The following is a 16,227-nucleotide window of genomic DNA, read 5'->3' on the forward strand; positions in this document are numbered from 1 at the left end:
CTCCCCTGGCATTCCTGTGGCCTCCCCACACGTTCCTGAAACCTCCCAATGACAGTTGGCTTTCCCACCTCAAGCCCACCATGGGCCAGGCAGGGGGAATGGTGTCCCACCCGCCACACTTACTTTCCCGGTCCTGGGCAGGGAGCCACACAGGAGCCACTCTGGGCTCCGATGACAGCGCTGGTGGGCGCTGTGGGCGGGCAGGAGCCCTGGCCCTCGCTTGGCTCTCCCAAGATGTGGCCTACACAGGATCCTGTATCTCCCGGCATCAACCTGCCAGGCTTTGCCAGGCTTTGCGGGCGCAGCTGCCCACGGCCCAGGGCAGCGGGGCTTGTCAGAGGGGGATGTCCTGGACCACCATACTCTGCCAGGGAAGGGGGCTGGGTTTGTGTCCTTGGACAGGCTGAGGACAGAGAGTGAGTTAAGAAGCTTGCTTTATATGGGAGCCAGATGTTATCTGAGAGGCAGAATGATGTTAAGTAGAAGGCTTAGGTGGGACCCTCAGACTGGGCCGACCTGGGCAGGGACACACCAGCTGTTGTGTGAATGCTGATCCCTTCAGGGCATCCTGGGCTTTGCAGCTCACACAGTCCGTTCTTAAATGTTGCCTCGCTAGGTCTCAGATGCCCTCTGAGGTAGGTATGGTTACTACCTCTGTTTACAGAACTGAAACTCAGAGCTCCTGTCTCCAATTTAGGGTCTTGCTACTAACCTCACCGTTGGAGAGACACAGACCTAAGCCAGGAGACCAGGCAGGTCCCAGACACACGCGGGAGCGGGTGACAGCGGTGGGGACAGGCGCTGCTCAGGGCCTTGCAACTGTTGCCAGGTGGTTGTGCAGCCCCAGGAGCACAAGGTCTTTGGATTTTTCCAAAGAGGCTGGAAATCTGGATTTTTAACATGTGAAGTTGCCCATTTTTTAATGTTGGCAACTAATTTAATTTAGTTTAAAATGTCTAGTGGGCTAAACAAAACACATTCTTGGGCTGGACTCAACTGAGGCTGCCAATTTGGAGACTTGGGCCAGCACACTGCCTCTAAGATGCCAGTAAGGCTGGGATAAGCCCCCACCCTCCTCAACTGAATTAAAATGTCCAAATGCCCTGGGAAGGGGGTGGTTAATACACAAATACTGGTCAACACAAACCAGTGAGTGAGCAATTATTTACTGAGTGTCTACAGGTCAGACTTAGCCTTGGGTATATGGAATATATCTCAGAAAAAACAGACAAAACACCAAACTTACAGAGTTTATATTCTAATTGGAAGACAGATGCTAAAGATAAATTTATAAAATGTATAATGTGTTAATAATAACCGCTAAGGAGAAAAAGAAGGTAGAAAGGGAACTTGAGAAGTTTTGTGCAGGAGTTTCAGTTTCAGAGACAGCCCCTGAGAAGGTGAGATGTGATTAAAGACCTGAAAGGGAGGAGGGAAGGAGTCATGCAGGGGGAATGTACAGAAAGAGAGAGTAGCCAGTGCAAAGGCCCTGAGGCCCAAGGAGAGTAGTGGAGGGGCTGAGAAACAGGAAGGGAGCAGGAGTGCCTGGGAGAGGGCTGAGCAGTAGTATTAGAGGTGAGACAGGTGAGAGGAGTGAAGAGGAGGAAGCCAAAGTAATTTGGACCCTGGGCCTCACTCTGAGTGAGCCAGGATGCTCCTGGAGTGGCAGCATCGTTCTTGCTGCTGTGCTGAGGCTCGACTCTAGAGAAGCAAGGGATGAAGTTGAAAGAGATTTTAAAAGGCTAGTGTGATCATTTTGGTGAGGAAATGGTGGTGGCTGGGGCCATGGTGGTGGCTGTGAGGTGAGAAGGGAGCAGACTCTGGACATGTTTTGTGGGCGAGCCCAGTGGTGTGCTGGTACAGGTTTAACCCAGCTCTTGCAGGGTGCTGGCTGGTGTCCACGGCATAAATATTCCTAACATGGCTGAGTCAGGCTACCAGCAGGCTGTCAGCCGGCCCCCAAGATTCCTAAAAGTTTTACGCTTGGCTCTTGCAAGCTGATACAGGCCAGCTTTGTCACACTTGGGTAGAACTAACGGGACTTGCTAATGGGTTGCATGTGGGAGGTGAGAGAAAGAGAACTCTGAGCTTTGGGCAAGTGATAAAAAAGTTACCATGTATTTAGTTGGGGGAAGAACACAGTGGGGTTTGTTTCAGGGGAAATACCAGAGATCTCAGTTTGGACATCGTAAATTTGAGAAACCCAATACATTTTCTTAAGCTTCACAAGACATTCTTATTACTGTGTCATATTCTCAGGGCTCATTTAGATGTACGCACACATTTGCCATTTTATTTGCTCTTCATTCCTTCTTGCCTCTCAGACCTTCCATCTGGGGTCATTTATTTGCCTTCTGTCTAAGGAGCAGAATTTCCTTTAGTGAGAAACAGTTGGTAGCAAACTTCCTGCTTCGTTGGGATTTTCCACTTTATTTTTATCATCTGAAAGCGTCTGTATTTCACGTCATTCTCCAAGTGTGTGTTCACCTGGGAAAAGGATTTTAGGTGGGCAGTTACTTCCCTTCAGCCTATTGAAAAAAAAATGTTTAAGATACACTTTCTTTAGGGCGAGGATGTAGCTCAGTGGTTGAGTGCAAGCCTAGCGTGCACGAGGTCCTGGGATCAATCCATTAAAGCTAAATAAATAAATACAAATCCAATTACCCCCGCCCCACCCCAAATCTGTAAAATACATTTTTAAAAAAGATAATCCGTCTTTAATATTTTTATTCATCTTTTGAGTCACTAACATTTCACACTGATGTGTCTGGCTGTGGATCTCCAGCTTGAGATTAATTTGTTTTCTTGAACTTGTGATTTGTTGTTTTTCATCAGCTCTGGAACAGCATTAGCTACTATCTCTTTCCATGTTGCTTCTGACGCAATTTCTCTCTCCTGTATTTCTGGGACTCCAGTTAACCGTATGTTGGTTCTTCTTATTCCACCCTCTGCGGCTCTTCCCTTTTGTTTTATAGTTTCCATCTTTTTGTTCTCCTGTGCTGAATTTTGGATAATTTCTTCTATCTTCTAGTTTACTAATGCTCTCCAGTTGTATCTTTTGAGCTTTCGTTTTTAGTAATTGGATTTATTACTTCTAGAAGTTTGATTTGGTCTTTTTTCCAAATGTAAATCAATTGTTATAGTCTCTTATTAACTGCATATATTTTCATGCATGTCTTTTATTTCTCTGAACATAGTAATAATAATTACTGTACAGTCTGTGCCTGATAAATACAAACCCTAGACTTCTTCCAGTTTAGCGTCTGCTGTCTGTTGTATCTATAGGTTCTTACCCATGATGACTGTTTCATGGTATATTTGGTTATTTTTTGTTTGCTACTCATCATATTGAAAAATCAATTTGGTAAATAGTTTGAGACATAGAGGATGAGAGTGCCTGGCTCCAGAGAAGTGCTATTTTTTGTTTGTTTGTTTTGTTTTTCGCTTTTCCCAAGCACTTACGGGCAGTATGTATCAGGACCCACCTTAAATCAAGTTCAAGTTCTTGAGGCTCCCTGAACCAGACAGTGACGAGATCGCTACTGAATTGTTACCACTCTGGCTTAATTTACCTTCAAGGGATCATTCTATGGGGTTCTTGCTTTTGAGGAAGAAGATCTCCCCATCTCCTTCAGATCTCAAGCTTTGATTCTATCCGCCTTGCCCTTGCAGGTACCAAAACAAAAGTTCAGATTTACTGGAATCAGCAGATACCCTCAGGGCATACTTTTAGTTTCCATTTTTCCTTCAATTTGTCCTGATTGTTCCATTCTCTCTTACTCTTTTGTTAAGCTCTTATTTTTTAGGGGAAAAATATTACTATTTTATCCATCACTTCTACATGTTTTTGATGGTCGTGTTGGTCTGAATAACCTAGTCCACCTGGCGTAGTGCCGGCCATATAGTGGGTGCTGGATGAGCACTTGCGGGAGGAAGGGCCAGCCTGGGGGTGGTGCTGGGACACCGCATAAGCCTTCACAGGGCTTCTCCTCTCAAGGAGAAGCTGGAGTGAATTAAGTAATTCCTCTGAGGGCAGTTCTGAGATCTTATTGAGAGCAGAAGGTATCAGGCAAAGGGCCTGAGGTGAGGAGAGAGGGACAAGGCAGCAGAGGAAGACGACAGTGAGACAGGAGGGAAGGGGGCAGGGCAGAGCCATTAAAGGAATGACACACCAATTAGCACCAAGATGGCAGAAGAGTCAACTCCCAAGAAACCCTGAGGCCCAAGATGGCCAGAGAGTCTGCCTCCAGTGGACCTTGAACTTCATCAGACACATTGTAAATGTACTAACATGGTGAATGCACACCCACAGGCACCATGACAGTTCTGAAGCTGACCATGAAAGGTCACAGAGAGGGCAGTGGCCCAGTTCCTGGGACTCCCCACCCCTTCCCCAAAGTAGTTGGAATAACCCTCTCATTTGTTAGCATATAAAAACTAGCCACACTGCACCTCTGATTTCTCCGTCTCTCCTGCCTTCCAAGTGGGCCCCACTCTGTCTTTGGAGTGTGTCTACCTTTACTTCAGCTCCCCATCTTGCTCTCCGTGTACATCTCTCTAAATAAACCTACTTTTATTGCACTATGGCTCATTCTTGAATCCTTTCCTGCATGAAGCCAAGGACCCTCACTTAGTGGGGCGCATCCCAGGGACTCAACCTCCTCCAGCACAGCCCACTTTTCCCTGTATCAACAGGGCTGGCACAAGAGGCTGATGGGGAGGCAGCAGGGGCACCAGAAGACGGGGCAGCAAGAGAAAGGGCCCAGCGCTGGTCTTAGAAGCCGGGAGTGGGGCCAGGAGGGTGGGGGTGAAGTTCCCAAGAGGGAGGTTTGAAAAGTGAGCGTCCTGGAGCCACCTTGGCCCCCACCCACTGCAGGCTTGCGATGGGGGGAAGGGACCCAGCTCTGGGTCATAGGCACTGGGTGGAGTTGAAGGGGCCAGGAGCTGAACTGAAGGGTCGGGTCGGGAGAGTCCTGGCAGACCTGCGGGGCTTGGAGGCGCCTGGGGCTTTCAGGGCCTGGTGCAGAGGAGAGTGGGGAGCGGCCAGGATGATTTAATCCCTCAGTAACGTGGTGGCTAATGAATTTCATATCCCCTCCCTGAGCTCAGCCACAAGAGGAGCTTGAAGAACAGGGAGCCAGGACTGGAGTATAAAGAGGAAAGGAGGGGAAATGGAGGGATGGGTGGAAGGGAGGGCAGGACCAGAGGAGAGGGAAGGGGAGGGGGTGGGGGGGGGAGCAGCAGGGTCTCCTGACAAGAAGGATCAGGGTGACAGCCTCACAGACCAAGTTATCCATGCCACACTCCTGTGCCCCAGCGGGAGGGGGACCATCCTAAATCAGGTTCAAAAATGCCAGCGTGATGGGGAGACACAGCTTCTGTCTGGGGCAGCATCCAACCGCTAGTCCAAGGGCAGAGCCGCACCCTAGGGCAATCATAGATGGCTCCCCCCTGAGTCTTCCCTTCCCCCTTCTGCCCACTCCTCCCCACCTCCCCATCTCCCCTCTCCCTTCCCCTCCCCAGAAGAAACAGGAGGGAGGTGGCTCCCTGCCCAGAGAGCTACTGCACTCAGAAGAGCAGACGGATGAATAACATTCATGAAATAAAAGCGCTGATGACAACACCTCCGTTTACCCAGCGCCGGTCTCCAAGGAACCCAAAGCTCCCTTCATATCCAAGTCCCACTTAAGGCGGAAGGGAGCTTCTCTGTCCTCCAATAAAGATCTAAATACATGAAAGGAGCCCCCATTCCAGCCAGAGAGAGGCAGGTAGCCTGAAGGAAGGACTTCCCCACAAGGTCATGTCAGCTTGACATGCTAGGCTGATGAGGACTCTGGGAATGAAGGCAAGGTGGGGTGGGAAGCCTTTACTTCCGGGGGTCTCCAGGGACAGCAGAGCCACCCCTTGCCCACGCTGCCCCCACAGCTCCCCATGCCTCTTCCCTAACTCCATAGCCTCTCACTGAGCCCCGGCCCACGGAGCAGACAGTCGGGGCTGCCAGCCACCTTCCAAAACATGTTTTGCCTTCTTGCCTTCATTCTGTGGCTTGGCTCAACCAGGCCTGAAAATTCTCCACACCTGGGGTGGGCCAAGACGGGATGCTCCGCTGTTAGCATCACTGTTTCCAGCTTGAAAGCCCTGCTCTGTCCTCAGAACAGCCTTATGGGACAGGACAGCATGTCCTGAGGCCACAAGATCTGTCAGGGGCAGCTTCCAGGGCCACACGGGGGAAGGGGCATCAAGAGACCACGGCTTGGAGGCCTTGGGTCTTGCTGCACAGCCCCGAGTCCCACCCCAGAGAGCCTCCCAAGGAGCATCCATGACGGTCTCCCAAAGCCTGGCTGGGGGGGCTGCCTCAGCTCACCACCGAGAGGGGACAGGACTGGAGGGGCACCATTTGTGACCAGCAAATTACTTCCCAGCTCCCAGCCCTCGGCCCAGAGCTCCCTTGGCTAAATCTTCCGTCGATGGACGCCAAGGCCAGTGTAAACACGACAAAGGAAACACAGTGTCTCTTGGCAAAGACACTTCATAACAATGCTCTGGATTCTTCCACGAGGCTATTTCATGAGCCGCAGACATAAAAAGCCTCCTTTACTGTGAATCTTTGGGTTCAGACAGCCCTTATGGGCCTTGGTGCCCCGGTTGCCCTGTCTATGTGTGTGTCGCCCGTTTTAGACCGAGAGTCCGTGAAGCACTTCAAACACGCCCTGAGGCCCCCACTACCTGCCCCGGGCACCGGCTGGGAGGCAGCGATGAAGCCAATCGTGGCTCCTCTTCCCCACACCCGTCGGCTGGGAGAGTCCCTTCTCACACTGCTCGCAGGCAATGCCCGTCTGATGGGGAGACACAGCCTCTCTCTGGGGGAACTTTCAACCTGAGAGCTAAAGGCAGGGCCACACCAGACAGAGAGCAAAGGAGACTCAAGAAGAAACCATAGACAAGCAGGTGTGAGCAGAAGGCAGGGTGCGCGCGGGGCAGAGGGGCCCAGGGAGCTGCTCAGGCGGGCTGCCTTCCCTGCAGGCACGAAGGATGCTTAACACAATATCCCAGGCCAGATGGTGGCTCCACTGCGGAGAAGCAAGCTGGGGCCCATGACAGCTAGCGAAGGGCGTTCTCCTCTCTCTCCCTCTGCTTCAGCCTCCTGCCCTGTGTCGACAGCCTCAGGAGACACAGAAGCCTCAGGCAGTGGGTGGGAGTTCATACACGCATTGCTGTGACAACCCACAGTAGCCTGTCTGAACCCAGCAGACTGAGAAAGGAGAAAGCTGGGGCTGAGAACATTGGCTTCCGCCTTTGCCTCTGGCTGGGTCCTTTCCCTCTGGTGGGGCTGGAGTGGGGGGGGGGGGGAGCCAGGGGTGAGCAGCCACGTGGCTCGACCTCTGCGCCCTGTGATTTGGCTCTGAATAAGGCCAGGGCTGTTCACGGGAGCAGGGAGGAGGGGTCCGGGAGGCAGGAGGGAGATGGGGCACCACTCCCCGAGCTGCAGGCCAACCAGTCATTTTTCCAGACTGGGCAAGCAGAGCAGAACATAGGAAAAATAAAAGGAAAGGAGGCTGAGGCTTGTGGGTAACGAGAGGCGTGGGCAAGGGTCATACCACCTGCTGGAAAGGAGAAGACCACTCTGTTATCTCAGTAAAAGCCACAGACGAGGTCTCAGGAGAGCAGGATTCCAGCCGAGCCTGACACCAGGAGTTGTGTGGGTAGGAACTGAGTTATATCATGTTTCACTAATTAATACCACCACCCACCCAGACTCACCGTGAATTACCATTCATTCTGCAAACATCATCAGCACGGTACAGGCAGCAGGGACTTGCAGCCAGGCTGCCTGGGTTCAAATCCCAGCTTTGACACTTAGAGACTATTTAATACTCTTACTAAATGAAAGAAGCCAGTCTGAAAATGCTACAAACTGTACGATTCCAACCAAATGACGTTCTGGAAAAGGCACAGCTACGGAAACAATAAAAAGGTCGTAGTTTCCGGGGTTTGGGGAGAGGGAGGGAGGGAGGGATGAATAGATGGAGCACAAGGGATTTTTAGGGCAATGAAATTATTCTGTGTGATACCATAGTGGTGGCTACATGTCATTATGCGTTTGTCAAAACCCACAGAATGTCCAACATCAAGAGTGAGCCCTAGTGTAAACGGCGGACTTTGGTTGATAATAATGTGCCCACGCTGGTTCATTGATTGTACCAAATACGCCACATGGATGAAGGATGCTGAGGGTAGGGGAGCATATACGGTGGGTGGGGAGGGCTGTGTGCAAACTCTGTATTTTCTGCTCAATTCTGTTGTGAACCTGAAACCGCTCTAAAAGAAAAAAGTCTATTGGAAAAAAAAAAAGTAGAGGAGGGAGGAGCAGAACTCATTGAGAAGCACCCAGGAAGCAGGAGAAGATTGTGGGAAAATGCACAAAATCTTAAAAAAAAAAATAAGACTGTCTAATACTCTGTAAAATGGGGATGATAACAAAAATACTACTGTGGCGGTTATGAGGATTAAGGGAGCTGATGCACTGTAAAGTCATGGCACAGAGTAACCTCTTAGGAGTGCTAGCTAGTCTGACCATCACTACTTCTGTGAATGAAAAATATTGCCAGTCATGCCAGTAAACAAAGCACACTGCGGCCATCAAGCCATCAGCCACTGCTGCCCACCCCCCCCCCGACAGCGAGCGGTGGGAGCTCAGGATGGAGACCAGCAGGCAGCCCCCTCTGCGGCCGCCCCCCAGTGGTGCCCCCTGAGGGAACTCAGGACGGGAAAGAATAGGACACTGGCCCTAGATAGCTGGGCACGTATCAGAGGAATGATTTCAATAAGCCTGGACCTCTGCACCTCCCCATACGTAGAAAAGCACTAAATTCTTCAGCTTGATGTATCTGGTTTTCTTTTATAAACAGTAATCCTTTGATGTTCCGACTACTGGGTCTTTGTTGCAAAAACCCATATATCCTGGCTGCCTCCTTGCCACTTCGGAACAGTCTCTTAGACCCATCTGAGAGGCTGCCTGCTGGGCGCAAGTCCTCAGAAAGTCCACCGAATAAAACATAACTTTCAACTTTTAGGTTGTGCGTTTTTTTTATCAGTTGACACTTGTCTGCCAGATCCTTGCCGGGAGCTGGGTTCCTTGCCTTGGAGACCCTCCGATCACACAAAGGAGGCAGGCAGGGAAACCAGCAGTGCCGGCACGGTAAGCGCAGTACCAGAGCCGCAGCCCAGGGGAGCAAGCTCAGTCCGCCTGTGGAAATCGGGGAGAGCTTCATATAGGAGCTAACACTTGATTTGGGTCTTGCAGGGTGAATAGGAGTTCCCCAAATGGAGAGGAAGGAAGAAGGACATCGGAACCTGCACTGAGCAAAAGCCTAGACACACGAAAACCCGAGAACACCTGACCTCGTGAATCTGGCTCTCAGGTTCTGGAGGAATTATGGAAGGAAGTGAGAATGGCAGGAAAGCCAGGTCAGGCTGCGGGGCCTCAGGGGTCATGCTAAGGCATCTGACCTTTGTTCTGTAAACAACTGAGATGCCGCAGAATTTTAAGCAGGGGGGGTTACGTGATCAGGTTTGTGTTTTGGGAAATAACATACTTGGTGGGTCACGGAAAATAGATTAGAAAGTGAGAAGGCTGCAGAAAAACACGCAGGATTTTGCAATGGCTTGGACAAACATAAAAGAGGAGAAATTATTCTAGAGCTTCTGGGCTGGCTGCCTGGTCACACTGGGGCCAGGGTGCAAGATAGTGACTCTACTGTGTGTCAGAACCATGCCAGATCCCAGGGCTCCAAGTAGGAGTCAGATTCAACATAGGCCCCTGGGGAGCTGGTGGACCAGGCAGACAGGAGGACATAGGAGGGCAGGGAAGTGGCACAGGTCCTGGGTTGGACACACACTAGGGGACCACTGGAGCACATCTGTCAGCGGATGGAGGGACCCTTAAATTAGGAAGCCCACCAAAGTGTGGGTCCTTGCTGCCGGCTGTGAAAGAATTCACGGAGCAGAGGCAGAGGGACAAAGTAAGAAGCTGCTTTATTGTTCAGAAGGGGAAATGTAAAGAAAATGCTTGAGCAGAGAGAAGGAAAGAAAATCACTTGAGTGAGGAAAAGACACTAGAGGGGGAGCCGTCAGCCGTGGCCGGGAGACACAGCTCCAGCCTGAGTCCAGCCACGTGGACTTTTACGGGAGGCTTCTGCCGTCACGTCCTCCTTCTGGGTGTGATGGAGCCAATCAGTCCTCGTTCGAGGTTTTCAGTCCTTGCATGGGCTTTTCCGGTTGTTGTCATGGCAACAGTCAACTGTCATGGTGCTGGTGGGTGTGTCATTTAGCATGTTAATACACTACAGTGAGTGTGTGATGAGGCTCGAGGTCCACTAGAAGTCAAGTCCTCCACCACCTTGGGCTCTGTGTTCTAACCAGTTCTTGCGTCTTCTCTGCAGCTCCCTCCTGAGACTTGGATAAGAGTAGTTGGTTTCTAGTCGAGGGAGGGGCAGGGGTATGATCCTGGGAGCAACAACCTTGGAAACAAAAAGGAAAGTTGCTTTTCACTGGAATGGCTGCAGTATGGTGTAGTCAGCATTTCCTCCGACCCCAATCTCCAAAGATTCCGTTCAGCCCTGGAAGTTCTAAAGGGAAATGAGGGAGTAATCACAGTGAATTGCTGAGTGAGGTGGTCAGAGTCATTGCCATCCCCCAATGTCTGCAGGCTTGTCCTCGTCAACTGCTTGAATCTGCTCTTCTAAGACTCAGGGAGGCCTGGCGACATCAGCTTTTCTATAAACAAGAGGCAGGGGAAGGGGTGGGGGAGCACCAGGTCCTGCCCTCTTTCACTTGGACAAGTGCCATTGCCACCCCCAGGGCTGGAGAGAGAAGTGCTGTCAGGAGAGCATCCTAGAAGGCGCAACCCCTGGGGGAGGGAGCGGAGAGCAGAGGTGTGGAGACGGGAAGCAGCCTGGAGCGTTCTGGTTGTGGGGAGACAGTCACATGGTTGGGGCCTAGAGTCTGAGCAATGGGGCTGGAGCAGTAAGCGAGGGTCCGAGTGTGGAGCCTGGGCTGCGTTCTGTAGGCCTATAGTTCTCAGCCAAGGCTGTGGATCCCATCTCTCTCACTGTGGCAGCCTTTAACAATATAGATCTACTCAAATCAGCATCTCTAAGAGTGGGGCCTCGGGCATTTTTAAGAGCTCTCAGATGAATCTGACAGTCACTGTGGACTAGAAACTATAGTTATGGGGACACGTGGCCGCTGAAAGGTGACCTGGTCAGATCCATGCCTGAGGAAGAGGCAAGTGGAGGGTGGAGAGCAGAGGGAGGGGCGAGGCAGGAAGACCCATTCAGGACTCCAGCAGTGGTGCAGTGCCACTGCAGGTAAGAGTGGGGACACTGCCAAGGCCATTGGAGAGGGAGCGGTACAGCTCAGTGCTAGAGGGCATGCTTAGCATGCACAGGGTCCTGTGTTCAATCCCCAGGGCCTCCATTAAAAAAGTAATAATAATAAAAATTTAAAAATCTAATCAGCCCCCCCAAAATTTTTTTAAAAATAAAAAGCCATTAAGGAAGTAGACAACGGACAACTGACAACTTGGGGAGTCCATGTGGGGATGCGGAGGGGTGGGGGGCAGTAAGGAAGAGAAGGGTTGAGAATAACTCTGTATTTTAGGAATGAGAAATTGAGGCCTAGATCACACAGTTTCAAGTGTGAGGATTTCTTTTCAACATAGAAAGAAAGAAGGAAAGAAAGAAAGAAAGGGAAAGAAAGAAAAAAGAAAGAGAGGAAGGAAGGAAGGAAGAAAGAGAGAGAGAGAAAAAGAAAAAGAAAGGAAGAAAGGAAGAGAGAAAGATGTGATGACAGTTAAACTGCATTAATAGAAAATACCCAAGGACACCAGCTACATGGACTTAGAGATTATGTTAAAGATTCTGCATTTTATTCATCACAACAGCAGGGATGAACACAAACAAGAGCACTGGAAGCAGAGCAGCCTGGGTTCAGTCTTATCTCTGCCACAATTCGATGTGTGATGAGGCACGTTAACTACGCCTCGGTCTCTCACCTGTAAGATGGGTATTTCAGCGGGGAAGGTCTCTCACCCGGGGAAGGACTGCCGCGTTGTGCGTGTAGAGGGCTGAGAAGGATGCTTGAGCTACAGCAAACCTCAACAAGCCTTAGCTGTCACTGTCACTGTCACTCCGTTTAAAGATGGTGCTTGGTGCACATGCGGATGTGAGGACCGCCAAGGTCATATGTGGTGGTCCCTGGCAGGGCGGCCTTGCTCCTGCCCTCCTAAACTTGGCAACATGGGGCGTAAATAACCACATATGTCCACGTGCTATCACCACATGGCTGCAGTGTGACCGTGTCTACGGAAGGCAGTGTCGTTACCCGATACTCTGTTGCGCGGAGCAGGATGGCATCGGTGACTTATCAGAACTATACCTGGAACCTGGATACTAGATCCAGGTGATGTGACTTGCAAAAGGCAGTTTTTACAGCATAATAAAATTAAGTTAGACTGGATTTCCAGGATGATGTAATCGGAGGGCAGAAGAGGCATGCAGGACCTTGGAGGACCTCATCTTGGAAGACAGAATGCCACTCGTTACCCCTCCCCCGAGCCTGGCTTCTCGATGCTCTGGGGAGCTCTGGAAACGATGCTGACCGAGCAGCTCCCAGGCCAGCGCTGTCAGTCACACCAGCTGATGGTGTAGCGGGACTGCTCAGCTGGCCCACAAACCGACAGCCTGTAGACAGGACAGTGGACGAAGAGCGGAAAGGGATTTCAGGGTCCTCCTGCCCTCCCTGCGTGGCGGCAGACACGTCTCATTTCTTCCCGCCGTCTCTGCCCCTCCATTGGGTTGACACGAGCAGGTCAGCTCTGAGCAGGTCAGTCCCGTGCTCCCCGCCTCAGCGGAGGGGGAAACGGAAGCAGCCTAGGAGTTCTTTGGCTTCATTTTCCACAAGCCAGAGAGCCCTTGGGGGCTTCTGGGCATAAATACAGTGTCTTGGCCAGAAGGAAGGGGGGCAAGGAAGCTTCCTCCGGGGAAGAAATGGCCCAGGTCAGAGGAGAATCTGGGGTGTGTGGGGCCTGCACCCCTGGCAGAGTGCCAGGCAGCCAGCATGGCTCCAGAAAGGAAATGAGAGTTTTGCAGAAGGTTCCTGTCCTCTGAACACAGCCTCAGAAAGTGTCAGAGGGCTGCTGGACCAGAGGGGCCTCCCAGCACGGCGGGCGTGTCCTGCAGCCCTGGAGGCCAAACATTAACTGTCTCAGGGCCTGGACAGCCCTGGGGGAGGGACACCCAGGACTGCGATGGAGTTTTCCACCATCCCAATGGCACGCATGTTCAGTTTCAGAAATTAAGTTAAAGTTTAAATTACAGAATAATCTCTACCTAATAAAACTGAAAAAGGCAAAAAATAAAAATAAAAAAGATGTATTAAAAACTTAAAAGAAAATTTAAAAATACATTACAGAATAATCTGATAGACTGAGTCAACAGACTGCCACTGATGTCTGCTGCACACAGATGAGAAAACTGAGGCTCTGAGAGGGCCGACGAGTAGCTGAGGCCACCCAGTTAGGACGGAAGCGAGGCCGGACCAGAACAGGACCCCAGTTTGTGAGACTCCAAGCCCAACACTGCCCACCTTAAAGATGGGGTCGGGTGGAGAGGAGCCCCAAGCCCAAATGTCCACCAACAGGGCCTGCTGAGAGGGGGGAGGGTATAGCTCAGTGGTTAGAGTGTGTGCTTAGCATGCAGGGGTCCCAGGTTCAATCCCCAGAACCTCCATTTAAATGAAACCAACCAACGAACCACTCTAACTACCCCACCCCCGCAAAACAGAGGCTGGTCAGACAAATATGGGGCAGAGAGAGAGAGAGAGAGCTTTAGGTACCAACATGGAGTGATTATCAAGATATCCTACTGAGTGAAAGCGAAAGTCCATGGTTACCTGTACCTGTTGTTTGTAGGGGCATTAAGGCAGCCCAGCAGGACACAGGAAACCGCGATGCTGATCCTCTCCTGGAGGAAACGATGATGGGGAGACCGGCAGGAGGGTAACATTTTCCCTGGTGCAACTTTTTTGTACCCTTTGGATACTTTTGACTCAAAAGAAAGCATTACCTATTCATATTTTTAAAATAATAACATTTTTAAAAAAGAGAATCTCCTTGTTCAACCCTCTTAAATGGGATGAAACAAACTCTCACTGAGCACCCAGGGAGTGCCAAGCCCCGGGTGGGTGCTGTGGGTTACGCCGTGATGAGCCTGTGTTGTCTCTGCCCACCAGCAGCCGCTCACCCCGGGCAACCCGGACCCCCCAGGCTGAGCGGAGGCACAAGTGACCACAGGACTCCCACCACAGGTCCTCCCTGTTGAGCTCATGCCCAGACCCCTGGCCACCCCAGGCTGTGAGCCTCAACTGGGGAGGGGTGAGGGTCTGCCCCAGGTCCAGTCCCCGTGGATCTGATGAGGACAGAGCACGCTGAGCCAGAACCCCTCAGGGCCACACTGCTCCTTCCCAGCAGCAGCGTCTGCAGACAGGGCCGCAGCCCATGGAAAGGATCAGACAAGACTGCGCCCTTTCTTCTCTTGCTTTAAGCTCTCACTGCTCGTCATCAAGCAGCAGTTACTGTGCAGATCAAATAAGCCATGAGCCGCCAAGATGGGATTTCAGCCTGGGTGGGAAATGTGAGCAGGTCCTGACTGTCTGGAAATGTAGCTTTTGTCTACCACACTGGGGAGCCCCCTCCCTCCCCTGCCTCGTCCTCCTGCACTTTCTGCCCCCGCATTGTGCCCCAAGCCCCATCCTAGGAGGCGGCAACCGCAGAACCCCAGTATCTTGACTTTCCACCCCTTTCCCCAGCAAGGACAAGCCTTTCTAAGGATCTGGCTTTCTGAAGCCAATGAGTCGCAGAATGCTCTCCCAGCCAACGCTTCCAATGGTCGTCGTGCTGCCCTGGGTGTGCCCTGAGCAGGCGATGGGGCAGGGTTATTACCTTTGTCACGGGCATGTTTGAGACCTGCTCACCGCATAGGCAGGGAGCAGCAGACCTAAAATTTTAGCCCCCGTGTCCAGGCCCCAGACCTCAAGCTCTCTTCACGCTGCTGCTAGAGGAGAACTCAGAGGTCCCTTAGTGCAACCTTGAGTTTTCAAACAATGAAGTGAGGCCAGAGAGGGAGAGGGACATCTCCAAGGTCATACAAGCTGGAAGAGGCAAAGCCAGGTCTTAGACCCCAGTCCCCTGCCTCCCGCTGTGGAGGCTGCGTTGGCCTCTGTCCCGGGATGAGAAAGGTCGGTTGGCTGAGACAACCTGACACCGTCCCTCTTCATTACAGCTCCCCGATTTGTCCCAACTGCATTTCTCAGTGTTGCCCCTAGACCAGTGGTTGTGACCCCGGCTGTCTTCAAGGCCTGGCAGGTGGGTACCTGAGTGAGGCAGTCTAAGCCCTCAACCCCAGGACAAGAGTGCATAGAAGGGCATGACTGCATTCACTGGGAAGCGGTCTCCTGGGCTTAAAAGCTGCAAATCCAGTTTTCTTAAAATTTTAATGTTTCAAAATATACCAGTGGTGTTTGTGCCGGGGGGTGGGGGCAGGGGGTGGGCGCGGACAGAGCGAGCTGGGCCGTGAGTTAGTGACTGATGGGGCTGGGTATCGGGTCCAGGGCATTAGTAACACCCCTCTGTATACATGTGTATATATTTAAAATTACCAGAATAAAAAGTTTATTACTATGCTATCAAAAACCATATTGTGTCCTCAAGCCCTATTAGAGCCACATGCTCCCAGTTAGAAAAGTCTGCTCTTAACATTTCCGAACACCTGCCTGGCCATCTCCAACCTTCCTTTCTTTTTTTTTTTTAAACTTTTTTTTACTTTTTAAACTTTTTTTAAACTTTTTACACATTTTTTACTTTTTAAAAAATTTTAAAACTTTTTTTAACTTTTTTAAAACCATTTTTTACTTAAAAAAATTTTGCTTGTTTGTTTCTTTGGTAGGGGAGGTAATTAGGTTTATTTATTTTTATTTATTTTTTAATAGAGGTACTGGGGATTGAATCCAGGACTTCCTGTGTGCTAAGCATGCACTCTACCCCTGAGCTATACCCTCCCTGCTAACTCTCCTTTCAATTCTCTCTGCACAGCCTAGGACAGGGGAGGGGAGGGAGAGACAAAGGAGACGTATAGGCTTGGTGAGGGCTTAAAGCTGGTCACCATCGAT

This window comes from Camelus bactrianus, chromosome 23, assembly GCF_048773025.1.
Source record: "Camelus bactrianus isolate YW-2024 breed Bactrian camel chromosome 23, ASM4877302v1, whole genome shotgun sequence".
In the NCBI taxonomy this organism is placed as follows: domain Eukaryota; kingdom Metazoa; phylum Chordata; class Mammalia; order Artiodactyla; family Camelidae; genus Camelus; species Camelus bactrianus.